Source organism: Corvus kubaryi, unplaced genomic scaffold (assembly GCF_017639235.1).
Source record: "Corvus kubaryi isolate FWS band 111438036 unplaced genomic scaffold, C.kubaryi_AGA036_p1.0 67, whole genome shotgun sequence".
NCBI lineage: Eukaryota > Metazoa > Chordata > Aves > Passeriformes > Corvidae > Corvus > Corvus kubaryi.
The window spans coordinates 1,142,851-1,158,542 of NW_024582055.1; the positions used below are offsets into that span (position 1 = coordinate 1,142,851).

General features: G+C 36.2%; 1 long non-coding RNA gene across 8 annotated transcripts in view; it reads left to right on the forward strand.

Moving 5' to 3' along the window:
• Window positions 1-1,864: 1,864 nt before the first annotated feature.
• Window positions 1,865-15,692, forward strand: part of LOC121674296 — a 37,002-nt gene continuing 23,174 nt past the window's right edge. For 2 of the 8 annotated variants that reach the window (XR_006019521.1, XR_006019526.1), the window contains exons 1-4: window positions 1,882-2,436; window positions 6,869-7,006; window positions 12,419-12,498; window positions 13,319-13,556. This is a non-coding gene — a long non-coding RNA (uncharacterized LOC121674296). Of the gene's footprint in view, window positions 2,437-6,868; window positions 7,007-12,418; window positions 12,499-13,318; window positions 13,557-15,692 lie in introns of all 8 variants that reach the window. The other 6 variants (XR_006019525.1, XR_006019519.1, XR_006019522.1 and 3 more) reach the window with 6 other exon arrangements.

Consider the following 15,692-nt stretch of genomic DNA (forward strand, 5'->3'; position numbering starts at 1 on the left):
ATGCTCATCCTTCTCCAGCTCCTCTGAGCCATAATGTCGGGGGTTTCATGCTGGTAGACAGCAACAAGAAAGGAACACATGAAGGGAACACATGAGGTTCTTCACTATGATGCATATGATGTGCATGTCAAGGAATTGTTCTTCCTCCCTTTGGGATAATTTTCTGATATTCATTAACTTGCTTTTGCACCTACCTCTTTCTTCATTTGTCCACAGCTCTACATAACACCCAAATTTACTATATATGTTGCCTTGTACTTATATTGATATTTCTTTGTTCCCTTTGTTGTCCCTAAAGCCAGGTGTGTCCAGGTCTAGGTGTGCACGGGGAGTTGTTTACAGCCAAGGGATCTCCCATGCCTGCACTCTGTGCTGTGTTCTGTGTCCCCATGTCCCAAGGCTGACCTCTTGTGTTTCTCTGCACTACCTCAGTGCATCAGGGCCTTTAATATCCCACACTATGCAGAATAACTTGTTGCTGCTGGCTGCAGTTTTTGGACATTTGTACAGCTTGTGGGTAGCTGGAGGACAGCACTAACACAGTACAGTGTAGGTGTAGGAATAGAAAAGAAGCTGCATGCCTGGGGTAGATAGTGTGCATTTTTGTTATACATCTTCACAGCCTAGTGCTTGGGCGTCATCAGCCCATATACCAGGCAAAACTGCATTGAATGTTTGACAGATATTTTAATGGAGGGCAGCACAAAAAGGCTGAGGGGACCTGCTGTAGGCATTATACACATTGGTGAGTATAATGTACGAGTCTGTAACCAAAGGGAGGGGAAAGCGCGCACTCCGCTCCAGAGTACTCACACAAAAGAATTTACAGCACACAAAAGTGATCATATACACCAAGACATTTATGTCAAGGCAAGATTTAATTTTGCAGTCTCAGTGATGTATACAAAGATTGAAAGAAGAGAAGACTGAGAGAAAAGGATGAGCTTAGACTCGGTGTTTGAGTCATAAACACTAATACTGTGATTTACCAGTATCTGGTCTTTAAGGTTAGGTACTTAAGCACATGTTTTCTTGGTCTGTGTCTCTTAATTTTTTTTCACAATTTTTTTCCATCAGTGATTTAAGGACCTATACTGGCTTTGAACCCCTACCGTAGAGTGAAAACCAGAAATCTTTAAGAATACTTAAAAAATAACCTGAATGACTATTCATTTTAGAGACCACAGTGATTCTTGTAAGGTTTTAATCTCTTGTGTAACTAGGGATGGCATACACTATGAGTTCTTGTATTTGGATAATAAGGAATTATATAAGGGTTAACAAAAATTGTAAGTAAAATTAATGATCTAATGTAGAATTATAGAAGATAGGAAACAATGCCTAAGCTCAAATTACTATTTTGACTAAGGCAGATTCTAAAATCCTTCAAATTTGTGATCTCAAAGAAAGAAAACAAATTAAGAACCTATTCTACCTTTATTTTTAATCTGCTTATACCCTTAGGTATAATCTTCCTTGCGTTGTTTTGGTTTTAAATATTGATAGATATCCTAGTGATTTGGAATTAAATACTGCTGCTTAAAAAACCCCATAGCTTTGTCTTAGTCCAGATAGCGTTGCTGATATTAACATTGCGTTCTTTATAAAGCTACATATTGATTTAGAAAAAGTGGAAGGAAGCAACACAAATTCCAATTCTTTCTTTCAGTCTTGAGCACTCCTTCTACCTGCTAAAGTCAACAAAAATGTTCCTCTTTACTTGCAGGAAGCTAAAGTGGAGTTAAGGCTGGAAAAACACGGAATGTTTTTGTGCAGCCTTTCTTTCATCTGTCACGTAAGTGATTGTGTCAGTGACACCTAAACAGGAAACTACATGCCCAGTAAACACCCACATTTTCTCAAAAGCATGAAACAGAAGAAATTTGTGTGAGAAGGCTCATGATCTTGTAAGAGCCTAATAATAAGAGAAAGGCTTCAAAAGTGCTTTTTCATTATGACTGCTCGAAACCTGAAAAACTCCAAAAATGCCTCGTCATTTTGTCTGCTTATCATTATACAGGCAATTTGGACCGTGGGTAGCCCGCCTAGAGGCCCATATAAAGGAAGGCGAAACGGGTGCAAGTCGGAGAGAAAAGCGAGGGGCAGAGTCCCTGACCTTCGCCTTCCCCCCCCTCCACCACCACCATCGCCCTGCTACGAGACACTCTGAGGCCTCCGGGAGCTGATACTGCCCGCCTGAGGAGAACCCCCCTGGTCCTGCACCCCGGACCGGAGTCACGGGTGAGTTGTAGATCCCCTACCCGTGCTGAGAGCACCGTGAGTGGGCCAAGGCTCGGCTGCAGCGAGCGGGCACCGCGCCTGACACTCGGAGGACGGGCGGCCGCATTGCAGCCAAAGTGCTCCCGAGATCGGAGAAGGCAGATCAGACGCTTCAAACGGCTTCGCTCCCCCCACCCCATCTCGGCGGCACTAAAGGTAGCGCAGTGTGCTGGTGACCTATCCTATGCTTTTCTTTTTAAGTAACCTCGGCTTTTTTTAACTTTTCTCTACTTTTCTCTTTCCTTCTCTTTTCCTCTTTCACTATTAAATAAAAGACATCAATTTTTTGGCATCAACATTTAATCTCGTTAGGTTTTAATCTCGTTTCTGGGAATATTTTGAAGCTTCTAAGTTCTTTCTGGTTTATGCAGAGACTTAGCTTTCTTTGTTTTTCTGGGTTTAAACCGGATCGTAACAGATCTGTCACACTTTAAACTTCTGAACTGGTAATTGGAGTATTTCTGCTGCAGACAACCTCTTTTCCTAAGATTATAAGAAATGAGTATTTGGGATGTTTGTTTAAAACTTTCTACTATATATTGCAAAATAGCTTCAATTGCAGAATCAAAAGCTTTTGATTCTTTAATGTACTTCATTTTGTCTAGCTCTTTACAGTAATTCTGCTACTGTCTTTCTAAAACTGATGGTCAGTGCTTCAGGGCAAACATTTGTGGCCTCTTAGTTACATTGAGGCAACCAGAAGAGTTTGAGATAATTTGCTGAAAACATTATGACAAATGGGGCTGGTGATAGCTTCACTATCAGGTCAAGATTATCAGTATTTTGGGGCCAATTTAAAGTTAAGACAGTTGGAGATCTCCTATATTAACGATCTGCATTTGGTTACAGACATTAATGAGAAATCTTTATCTATCAGGTGAAACTCACAAACACATTTGCCCCTGCTGTTTGAAAACAGCAAGAAATGACTGATAAGAGTTGGGAGGAGTTTGCTGGCCTTTTGAATATGTGCTAATGGAACATTTATTTCATATTTGCCCTTTTTTCCCCAAAATATATTTATTTGCACTCTAGGAATAAACTTCTATGGTATCTGCATGGTACCTGCTATCTGCAACAGCTGCACTGTAACAAAGGTTTGTATCTTGAAATCAGAGAGGCCTTTGCAGCTTTCACTTGAGAAAAAGGCTCTGATTGAGCACTGACAAATTTTTTCTCTCTACATCAGTCATAGAGGGTGATATGCAATGGGGGTCTTTTTGGTCTTGTTAAAAAGTTGTTGATTTTTTGCCAAAAGGTGGGGAATTAAATCAGGTAGTCTGGAAAGGACCATGTCATAGAATTGGAATTTTTGAGGTTAAAAAAAACCCTCTAAGATCATTGAACCCAACCATTAACCCAGCACTGCCAAGCCCACCACTAAGCCACGTCCCTAAGTGCCACATATCTATGTATTTTAAATATCATCGTGGATGGTGACTCCACCACATCCCTAGGCAGCCTCTTCCAATCCTTGACAACCCTTTCAATGATTAATTTTTTCCTAATATCTAATCTAAACCTATATGGTGCAATTTGAGGCTGTTTCCTCTCATTCTATCACTTCACAACTTTATTTTTAATTTGAAAATGTTTAATTATTTCTTATAAATAAGAAAATTATAGAAGTCCCATTTTAAAAGGGAAATACCCTTAACCAAAATAATTTTAATCAATTTACCCACAATGAAATAATGACATATTGGAGAACAGTATTTTGCTGCTTCAATGTGGTTTAACTTTATATTCAGATACTCCTTTACTTTCTATGTTGTTTAAAATACCTACCTTTTAACTGTCGCTCTTCTGTTACCTTTGCACTTTAAAACCCGATTCTGCTCAAATTGAACCAGCTCAAAGACCTGAGTTCTGCAGTTTTTACTGAGCACCTGAAATACTGGAAAGGAAAACTTAAGCTTGGACTGAGTATATGCTATTTAAGTTACTTAAATAGCTTAGGTTTATTAATAGCTTAGGTTTCCTCTCTCTTCTGCTATATTTAATCAAAAAAGTTTCTCATTAAAGTGTGACAGTGCTTTATATTGCCTGTACATAAAACCTCCATGGTTATTATACAAAAAGAAAAGGCAAATGACAGTTGGTGTCAACACTAAACAGCTTGGGGAAAACTATTTCCTCAATACGTATGTAATTTAATTGAAATGCAATATTTCATGAATATTAGAAAGTGAGGGTTTATTAAGAATGGCAAGGAAAGTGAAAGCATGACTGTTTAGAGTAACAAGCAGCACAAATTTATTCATTCAATACATCACTGAATTATTTAAAACTCAGGAAAGCACAAGGTCATGGAATAATTTTGGCAAGTACGCACTTTTGCATGATGCATTTCCATAATTCCACTACATCTATAAAGTTAATCACAGCTTTGGCATGCAAGCCTGCTTCATGTACTAAGCTGAGCCAGAGAAAGGCTCTGAATTAAAACTTAGGAACAAACCAAACAACTGACACTACAAATGATTTGTGATAGTTGAAAGCAGATGTGAGCTCCATAATGCTAGCAATTCTTACAAATATTTCATTTACTAAATCCCATATTTACTTGCAATACACATTTACAAGTGAAAACCTGTCATTGGTCTGGAGACATATCCAAATTAGTATGCACACACACAGTTTGGTGTCACAAGTCTTCTTGCGGACGTAATCATTCTGTAACAAGTGAGAGCTGACAAGAGGTGTCCTTTGGACCATGGGGATGAGAGTGGTTGAGATATCCTTGGAAAAAATCCATGGAAATTTAGTCAATTTTCTATTGTGGGAATTAGTACTCACCTGTCCTGAGTGCAGACTGACTGCTAACAACTCCTGCAGACTACTAAACCAGAGGGGCTCAATGTATGCAATTTTCAGAATTGCATTGTCATTTCTATGCTCCCAGAATGACAATGATATGTGGGAATTGCATAAGGCTTAAGGCTTCTTCTCAGAGTGTATTTGAGATTCTAAGACAAAACTGAGGGTATTTTGAATTTTGCAATTGAGTTTTTGCCTTCAGGATTTTGCATCCCGTTTCCATCTGCCTCCATCAATTGATGAAGGCATGAGTTTGAGTATGATTTCAAGGACTCCCATAATCACGATCATGCAGTACTAGCTTGAAGACAGTCTGTTTTATATGGACTCTGATATATAGCTAATTTGTAACTAAGTAGCATTATAATTGTCTTGATAAATGTGTCTGAATTCTAGGAAGAGGATTTACTAATATAACAAAAAGCAATCTACACACAGTAATATCATTTTCCTCTGTGCATGTTTTGAAAGACCTCTATGCTAACTTGGAGCTGCTGAATGTATTTGTTGTTTCCCCTACACTGCGTTCACAGACACACAGTAAGTTATGGATCAACCAGACTTTCAAAGAAGAACATGATTTTCATTTGAAGGCTTGGTGGACCTAATTTTAATTTTCAATAATTTGCTCAATTTATTTATTGTTCAGCTCAGCTTTTTACAAATTAGTCTTGAAATAGATGTAATTTATCTCAATAGACTCTAAGACAAGTGCAGAAGTGACATGAAAGATACAGCATCTAAATTTTGAATATTTGCAATATACTGAGTGTATTTTTTCAGCACCTTTTATCTTAATTGTTTGACTGTATTTAAAGAAGAATGAAATATTTAAAGTTGCAATTTTTAAAACAGTACCCTGGTTCTATACAGATTGTTTATTATTTGATTGACTTCCGAAGAATTCTCAGTTCTACTTTTCAAAAAGTAAGTATTTTAAGCTTGGTACCCTGTTCTGCCCTTAAAGTGGCAGTCAGTGAGTTTCTGCTGAGGTAATGCATAGAGGTAACTTATCCAATCACTTTGCTGCCTTTAAGAGGAATTGCTTTATAAATAGTTTTGGACCTCTCTGATTAATAAGAAAAATCAATGAGATTTTTATTTTGTATGTAGATCCCAAAAACTGTATTGTATATAAAATTGCAAATGTTTTAATAGTTACAAATTGATAATCAAATCTGGAAATAATTAACATCTTTAGAAATTGCTGAAAGTTTCCTTTTGTTGTTAAATCTTGAAATAGTTTTCTTGCTGGAGAAGAAAACAGGTAAAATGCTAGAAAGTTAAGATGAGCTTTAGACTATTTATTGAAAATAATAAGCAGTCATTTCTTTCACATTTTTGCATGTATTTGCGTGTATTGAACATTGTCACTCAAGAAAATAAATACATTAGTCAATAACTTTAAGTGTTTTGTGTGTTTACTTCATTATAAATTTCATATCACTATAAATTTGCCATTTATTCAAAACTGAAATAGAAACTGCTTGAGCACAGTGTCAAACGGCAAGAAGTTGCCATTTGATTTGGTGAATTTGTCCAGAGACAAGCTATTCATATTCATCAGTTTCTAACTAGTTCTACAGAGGACAAGTTGCAAAATGACTTATAACCCCGCAGATGATTATATTTGTGTAAGCAGAGAAGATACATACCAATGATCTAAAAGGCTTGCCTTAATATTTTAAGGATATTAAAGGATATTTAATATTTTAGGATATTTGATATTTCAAGGTGTTACCAGTTTTATCAGAAATTATATATTCAGTTCCAGGGCCCTATTTTCAGAAGCCAGCAGGACTGGTTTTATTAGACCCTGCTGCACACAGAATGTCCTGAGTTGGATTCCCTTTGGATGAAGATTAGCTGGGAGGTAACTCTTGTGGCCACATCAGTGTATGCACAGGTGGGGGAAAAAAAACCAGCAAAAAACATCTTTGCATTTTTAGTTTCTAATTTTAACATTTAGAACTAAGAAAAACAACCTGTACAATTGAAACTCGATATTGGCAGTCCAAAGAGTATTGTTGGAGCTCTAGCATGATTTTTAGTAGGAATTATTTGTGTCTTAGAAATGTCAAAAGTGCAACTGTGTCAGATCTTTGGAAGGGTTAAATGGATATAATCTTTTGTCTAAATCTGTGATCAGTTTATTGAAGATGATAGCTGAGCACCTTACGCATACAGTTCCATATCATGATAAAGAAGAATATTCGGTAAGATAATACCCATGTATTATATTATTTTTCTCCCTGTCAATCTAATCAAAACATCAGCACTTTTGAAAGGCTTGGCAGTGTTGTTCTAAGTACCACGGTCACAACAATTAGTATGTTTATTGTATCATATCATTCTGGTTTAAGACACATGAATAACAATTATAGAAAATTATTATTAAAAAAAAGTCACTATATAAAACCTCACTCAACGTTGGAAGACAAAGCTCAACAAAATTCTGTGGAACATAAAAAGAGTTAGTCTTGATTGATCCTTAACTGCATTACATGTGTGCCTTATTTGTCGGCATTTAAAAATACTGATTTGGAGCTTTATGAGAGGACAGCAAACATCTTCTGTTAGCTTTCAGCCTAACAGTTTGTTGTTTCCTTTCTGTATTAATTTAGCTGTAAGTACAAAGAAACTGTCACTCTGATGTGACATTCTGACTTCAGATGTTAGAAAAACAGCAAATTATGTCTACCAAATATGCAGAGCGTTTAGATAATGCATAAGTTATGCATTATCTAAAGACAGGTTCTTTTAACTGTGTGGTTTCAATAGGAAATCTCACTGCAAAGACAGCTCTATAAGAATCTAATATATAAATCATGGTTATCTGATTTTATTTCCCCTTTTACTCATGAGTCTTGCAAGACAGTTTGCAGGAAAGGGACCAATAAAAGATCTGAAAAGATTTTATTGTTTTTCTAAATTACTCTTCGGCTATGCTTAAGGGAGTTTGTCTTATCCTTAAGCAACTGGTTTGATGTTGTTCCCTGAAAGTTCTGCTAAAGTGGTTCTTGTGACCACTTTAGTGACCTAACAGATAATAGTGCTGGGGTTTTGAGATGCCTGTTCTTCTCACCCATAATTCAAGCAGTCTTAGGAGGAGCACAAACTGTGCTTTTAATGTATTTAGTGAAAGCCTCTTTTTAATGGTGAATCACAAACAGTCCAGATACTCTATCTCAGATCATATCACCAGCAATTTATTTGTGTGTCTTCCTAACAGTAATTACCACTGTAGCAATTCACCCAGATAACCACCCTCCAGAATCAAAGCTGTGTTCTGTTAGCTCCATTCACCTGTTTTTCCAGGCTCTGCAGATCCCCAGATAAAAGAAAAACACAAAGAGAAAGAATAATAGGGCTGGTCTCAGAGGAGAAATCATCATTGTCCTTCAAAACCAGACTTTGGGTGACAAGGATGGTAGATTTTTCTACAGAGCTGTACCACCTGTGCTCAGGTACAGGCCCTCTGAGTGGGCTATTGATGGCACAGGTCTGAAAAACCTGTCACTACTTTGAACTGATAATGCTGGAACAGAAGCCCCTGTAGATTACTTTGATCTCAGACTCCTGGAAAATGAATTCCTTTGGGGAATGGAACTTGCTGCCTCCCTTGCCACAGAAGTGAAGTTTTTCCCCAGAAGGGTCATGTTTCTTAAGATTCGTTCACATGTTTTTACGGAGCCTTGCCCACAGAGCTGCCATTCCCATGGATAATGACCAAGGAGTACTTCTGGGAGTGAAGTTGTGAAATACTGGGAACTTCTGGGGAAACACAGCAGTTCTGTTACTGAATGATGGACAGGTCCATGGACTTCACTGTCTAATCTGAAGAATGTTCCTGTAAAGGCTTGTAAGCAACTTCACAACAGAACAAAGGTGTGATTTTAGAGTATTGAATGCAATGCAATCCTCAGTGTGCCTGTATATTAAATATGACATCTAATGAATGCTGCTATATTTAGTTCTGCAATAAAATCCTACACATTAGTGAAAACAAGCAATAGATTAATAGATTTTATGGTTTTGTGCCAGCACAGAGTTGTTTTGCACATAGGTTTGCTAGACTCTATGAAATTATTAAAAGCTGCTCATGTTAAATGCCTCTCCAGATATTCTGAAGCTACAGATATTTCTGTGAGATAAAATATTACAAAAACAAAACAGGGATAGAGGCTAGTCTTGCTTGTTAAAATGTTATGGAAGATTAAGCTGTGAAAATCCTTTCTGTGACCTTGCTTTATGAATAAAACGCTGCTTATTCCACTGGTGGATGAAATTAGAAAATGCAGAACAAAGTAAAATGACAGCTATCGGTCCTTATGAAGTTATGTCCCCGTTGCAAGCTCTGTGGGACAAATTGTAAACCATGTTATCCAAATGAAGACCATTTCAATTCTAATCACCACTATTAATATGCAAATTTTCTAAATAAAAATATTCCCACTACAGTAAAGTACACATTTACTTCGGAAAGTAACAGACATCCCATTTTTTAAAACTTGTTTTTACCACTTGTACCTCAAAGGCCCTACATTATAGTCCTTACACTTACTAGTAGTTTTAAAAATAGATTGATTTCTCCCTGAGCCTGTCAATGACACTGCTTTAGTCAGCAAGATTTTGGATTCCCATTAGTGCTCTATTTCCCTCCTTAGGGATCTATGACCTCCTTGGCACTTGCTGCTCTCTGTTTGTGGCTCCCCATTAGGCACTACATTGTGCTACCACTAGACCATGGTTCAAGTTTGGCTTATGATCATTTTACTCTCCATCATATGGATTTTATGTCATTACAAAGCATTAATGCTCTTAATATTTTCACCTTCTATATAGCTAAGCTAGTTCATTGTTCTGTGAATTTGTTTAGAGCTTGCTTCCTTGATGGGATTTGGGTATTCTCAAGAGCCAAATGGAAAGAAAGTGTATTTAAATGTCATGGGCACCCCAGTGGCTGCCACAATGCAGTGAAGGAATGTAAGGAAATGGAGTTATCTTTTACACCATTTTACCTGCAGCTCTGTTTATGGTGAATGGAGGTGATGGCATATCTGTATTTTAAGTGAGAGTATTGAACAGATGTATTACAACCTCATTATATGATATTCTAATAACCCTGTAATTGTTTTTAAAGGGACAATTGCCTTTCTTACTATTATGTTACACAGAAAATTGAGACAAGCCACAGAGGAATTAGCTATTTTACTAAATACTGCTCTACGTGAAAATTCGCCACAAAAAACCCCAAAACTTTCAAAAAATACCCAAATTTTCTACTTTCTCTGCTCTATACAAACAAAAGTGAATGAGAGAGAACTAATCAAGGATATTGCTTCTCAAACAATCTGTCAATTTAATGTTTAACATAATAATATTTCATCAGAGACTGCGCTCCTGTTTTATTAGCATTAGCTACAATCTTGGAGTCTTAAAAATGTCTTAGGGTTTCTATGTCTGTGTCACCTAAGCATTTTACTTTGTTAATAAATTTAATAGCACTCCAAGCATGACATTTTTATTTTAGCTACAGTAAAGCTCTTCTGCAAAATCTGGGGGTTAAAGCTAATTGACCTTCTGTCTAGAACTATTCTTCAGCCCTTTCCTTTGTTAGAAAGGAAAATGGTGGTAAATACCTGGAAGATTCAACTGTAGGCTTGGGTAAATTTTCTAAATATCATTTCTTGAGGGCATTATAAAGTTATGCTGCCTAATGTAATGTAGATCAGTCAGCAAGATATTGTTGTTATCAATAATGGTGCCATCATATGCAGTATCTAAAAGATGTCTGATACACTTCCCACAGGAGTTAAAGAGGGCTATCAACAGTCATAGAAGAGAAAATATGATTTTTTTGTTGTTGCTGTTTTTTACACAATAGTTCTTGAAGATGTGCAAAAAGTGTGAAGATTTTTTAAAATTTGGCTTTTTATAAATTTAGATAATTTGTGAGATTACACAAACTACACAACAGCATTGAATTTGTGAAAACCTTTTTCTTCAACAACTTTCATCAACTTTGTCCCACAAATATGACAGTAACTGGAGGACCTGTAAGGGAGATTCAAGTGACTGTGAGAGTGGGTTTGAATCCTGAAGTGTTTCGGGCCAGATGTTACGAAACTGTGGCAGGGACTGAGCAATCTTTAAACTAGACCCATCTTCTAAGAAGTCTCTGAAAGCCCCTTTGCCCTCAGTGTGTTCTCAAATATAAAACTGCATAGTAAGGAGTTAGTTTGGAACTATATAAAAGTCAACTTTACTAATAAAGTCTTCTCTACACCTTTCTTCCTTTCTGTTCCCACATCTGAAGGTGTTCAGATGAACATGGTGAACAATGTTCACAGCATTGTTTTGTCTTCAAAGATTTTAACAGAGTAATAGAAAGATATTCATACAGATGCCAGAAAATTCCTTGCAGGTGCTGACTTATGGATAGAATTTATCTCTCTGAGGTTTTTCACTAGGGGTCCTCATCCAAATACATACTCTCATCTAGAAATTACATTTTCAAATACTTATGGTTGCATCATTTTCAGGAAAAAGAAATAGTTATAAATCTCCATTGTACCTATAGGATTTTTTTACCAGTAATCATACCTTGGTGGCAGGAAGATAGAGACAAATATGTTATCAGTTATTATGTAAGTTACCAAAAGTCTTGAAGTAGAGAATTTCTTAGAGAAAATGCTTCAGCAGACTGGAAAATAAATTTACTTCTCACTGGATTTTTGAAAATAATTTTGCCAATGGAATTTAGAACATAATAATAAGTTGATTCTTTTAACATTGAAAAAATATTTTATAGTATGAAATTAAAACCTCAGGAGGAAAAAAAGGGGATCTAAGCCATACTGGGATAAGACCATGCTTGATCTGGAGAACGTGCTTGAGGCATCCATCAGTTTGAGTCTTGCAGTGAGCTGGAGAAGTCAGCTGTATGCTGCTTCCTTCAATAGATCTGGTTAGCTGAATTCATGGCACACTGAGTCAGAACGAGCTCTCTTTCCTGCCCCCAAGAGGAAAGTTCAGAAGTTTGGCAAGCACTGTCTACCTAATACTAGAACAATACAATAACCTGTCTATGTAAATACTTAGTTGGAACTGGTATGAATAATATATAAACATAATTTCTTAAACTGGCTAACACGTATTATGAGCAGCAATTCCTTTTTTTCCTCCAGAACCACTTAGTGGGAGAAATGTCTGTGTGTTCACAAGCTTGACATGGTAAGAAGGATGTTTTAATTATTTTATTTTCATTTATTTTATCACCAAGTAAGAGTTGATGCCTTGCTTTTTTATGTTTCAGGGTTTTTTTTCATGAGCTGAAAAAGTGGGCAGCCTTTTTATATTATTGTACTGAGAGAAGGATCAAAAAGAAAGCAGTAGGTAAGGTCCTTGTTTAATATATGGCTGTAAAACACTGATTGCCTGTTAAATTCTGGCATTTCATAAGTATCATAATGGTTATTACTCATTAAAAATTACAATATTGCAGGAAAAATTAGTTCACTTAGCAGTTTTTAATAATACATTTGTAAATATGGATATTTTATAGTATCACTTAAATTCTTCTGAATTATCCAGAAGGTTCCAGGCTGTGTTGTGGAATTATCTCAAATTAAAAGATCTGAAAAGTTTCCAACTTACAAAGACAAAAAAAGTTGAAATGTTTTTTTCTCCGTTTATATCTGAACGAAGGTTGACTATTTCTATGTCATATACGTTATTCTACTTCTTAAATGATTGTATTTTCTACAGAAATGTTTTTGAAGTTAGAAGTACCAACCATGAGGTCCCTTGGCATCAATTAAAGCTATCTACTTGCTCTAGAATGTATGAAATGCACTAAAATTCATGTAGCTGTTCTTAGTGGGAGTTTGTAAAAAAGTAGATGTGACTGAGAAGAGTATTAGGTTTCTGTTGTGATATTTGATTAGGTGGAACCCTCTGTTCTTCTCCAAGAAATTGTACTCCTCCGTAAAGAAGAGACAATATCAGTAAATAATAGAAGTTGGAGAGAGAAACTGGGTGCTGTTTTGAGAGCATTTCTTGAGCTAGAAGAAGGGAAGGCAACCCTAGACAGAAGAGACTGTGTTAAACATTGGTGAAAGATGGTACCAGGTGTTTTCATGCCTCAACATGCAGGGGGGCTGAGGAGGATAAAAAAAGGTGTAAATGCCTTTGTTTGTCACTTCCTTATTACCAGATAAATTTCAGAAGCAGTCACCAACCCAGCTGAACTGTCACTTCAGCTCTGTACTTCAGGGGAGGGCTGCAAACATGAGGTGGTTGCCAGTCTGAGTGGAAGAGGAGCCAGTGGGAATTGGAGTGTCAGCACTCACAGGATCATCCTGCATTTGCTTCCCCTCATGGCCAGTAAAGTACTGTGTGAGTACCATAAACTCTTTCCTTGCAAGTTTCTGGTTTTGGAAGGAAGCTTTGAGGTAAGTGGAAAAACATCAATGAAGACATTTTGCTGCTGTCTGTCCTCAACAGGATTGTACCCCTGTGGAAGAAGATAAATTGGGGTGATAAATTCTGTGTCCTACAAGCTTCAGAGTGTAGAGTCTGTATCATACCAAATTAAGAAATACATTATAATTTCTTAATTTGAAAGCAGAAAGCCAATTTAACATAATATGCCAACCAGAGATAGCACGGGGAACCCATCAAAGCACTTCACAGAAAGCAAAGAAAAATAAATTTCCCTCCATGGCCAGTGTTTAAAATTATAAATCCAAAAGAAAAACATAGGAAAAAAAAAAAAAAAGAGAGAACTAGTGAGACTTCAAAATCAGAAGAAAGAAAGAAGATTGAAAATAATTTGAGACTGCCTAAGGCAACCATTAAAAGCAATCAGACACAAAATATTTGTGGAAATGTGAAATATAACTTAAATTCACTGAGACAAATAGTTAAATTAATGTAATTGCTGAGGTAAGCATGAGAACACCATTTATATTTTGAAAATTCTTTGAGATCTTACTTTTAAATGAGTAAACTTTTCTAAACACAGAAGACGGTAAAAGTCATGTGTGATATGTATCATAACTCTGTAAAATTACGAACAAAAACAATACAGAAGATACCAGTGAGGAAATTATGGAGAGAGCAATAGAAAATTACTTTTATTAAGTAAACATTTGTGTCTTTCTTAAGTCTTTGTGTAATTTTGTGAGGATCTGAATTATGCTAGCACAGACAACTTGTGAACTCGTGCCTTGTAATCTGTACTCTTCAGTTATTACTAAACATAGTAAAAAGAAGGAATGATCAGTAGAGCTGTGAACAAAATTATTTGCCTGTCACACTAATTTTTCTCTACTTTAAAACTATTGCTAATCTGTGCCAGAGATGAAACAAAACTCTTTCAATTTTATCATTCAATAGTAGATAGCTATTTCCTTTTGAAATAGGACATTCTGGACTATAGGACACCTGATTCTGGGTCTTATTAAAGACAGTGGAAAATCTGAGCTGCTGCTCTGAAAGAGGAGAAACAGTCTTTTCAATATGAGTCCAGGTGCCCAGCATCTGAAAGCTCTCCACTTTTTTTTTCACCTTTTCCCAGGAAATACTCAGCTGTCAAAAGCATTAAGTCAACAAGAATCAACCAACATTTCACAGCAACAAGTAGTGGGGTGCTCTTATATGGTGGCAAATGTGAGATATTTCAAGTTAACAGAAAATTTTCTCATTACCCAGTTGATTTTTTTCTAGTGGAAAAATTACTGGGTTTGCAAGGAAATGCAATCCCATGTCTAGTTACGAATTTGAAGCTTAAACTCTCAGAAATATTTACCATGTGAAAAATGTCAGCTTTTTCAAAAAGACCCTAATGAATAGCAGCATAATCAAAATTGCGTGATAAGAAAGAGTGAAAATAACAGCTGCCTTTTAAAAAAGTGAGTAAAATGGGGATCTGGCAAATTCCTTTCAAATGACCCACTCTAGTGAAAACATAATTTCATCCTCACTTTAATTAGTCTAATCAAGATAATGGGTAATTAATCGCTTAAAACTGGATGGTGGATTGGAGAAAAGCAAGTAGAAATTCTAAATAACTGTTTACTATTCAAGCATTAGGATTATTAGGCCTCATTTTAGGCCTCTAGGATAAAAAATTCCCAACTAGTCCCACCCTACTCAAAGCAGTCCTTGATCTCCCAATTACATTTTCAATGGGGAAAGTTTCATTGAAGTTAATGATTCTACACATAGTTGAGTATCCCTATATTTATAAACTGAAGGTTTCAATTTACAGAGAACTAGCCATTAAAATACAGCTTTGGTCATACTTCTACTATGATTGTTATTCCCTCTTCTTGGCTTTTATGGTTTTTGGAAAAATTTACAGTTCAAAATGCTTCTAGTGAAATCCATTAATAACCTTTTGAACTCCAAAGTTTTCCTTACAGTAAATGCAATAAAACTTAAACATTCAGTACTTTGGAATAAAGCCAATATTCATTCAAAATAAAAACCTATAGAAATCACTTTCTTCTGATTACAGTACAGGACAAACAGATGTGCTTTGAAAGCAAGCAGTTATTTCCCATCTCCTGGAGAATATTTGGCAT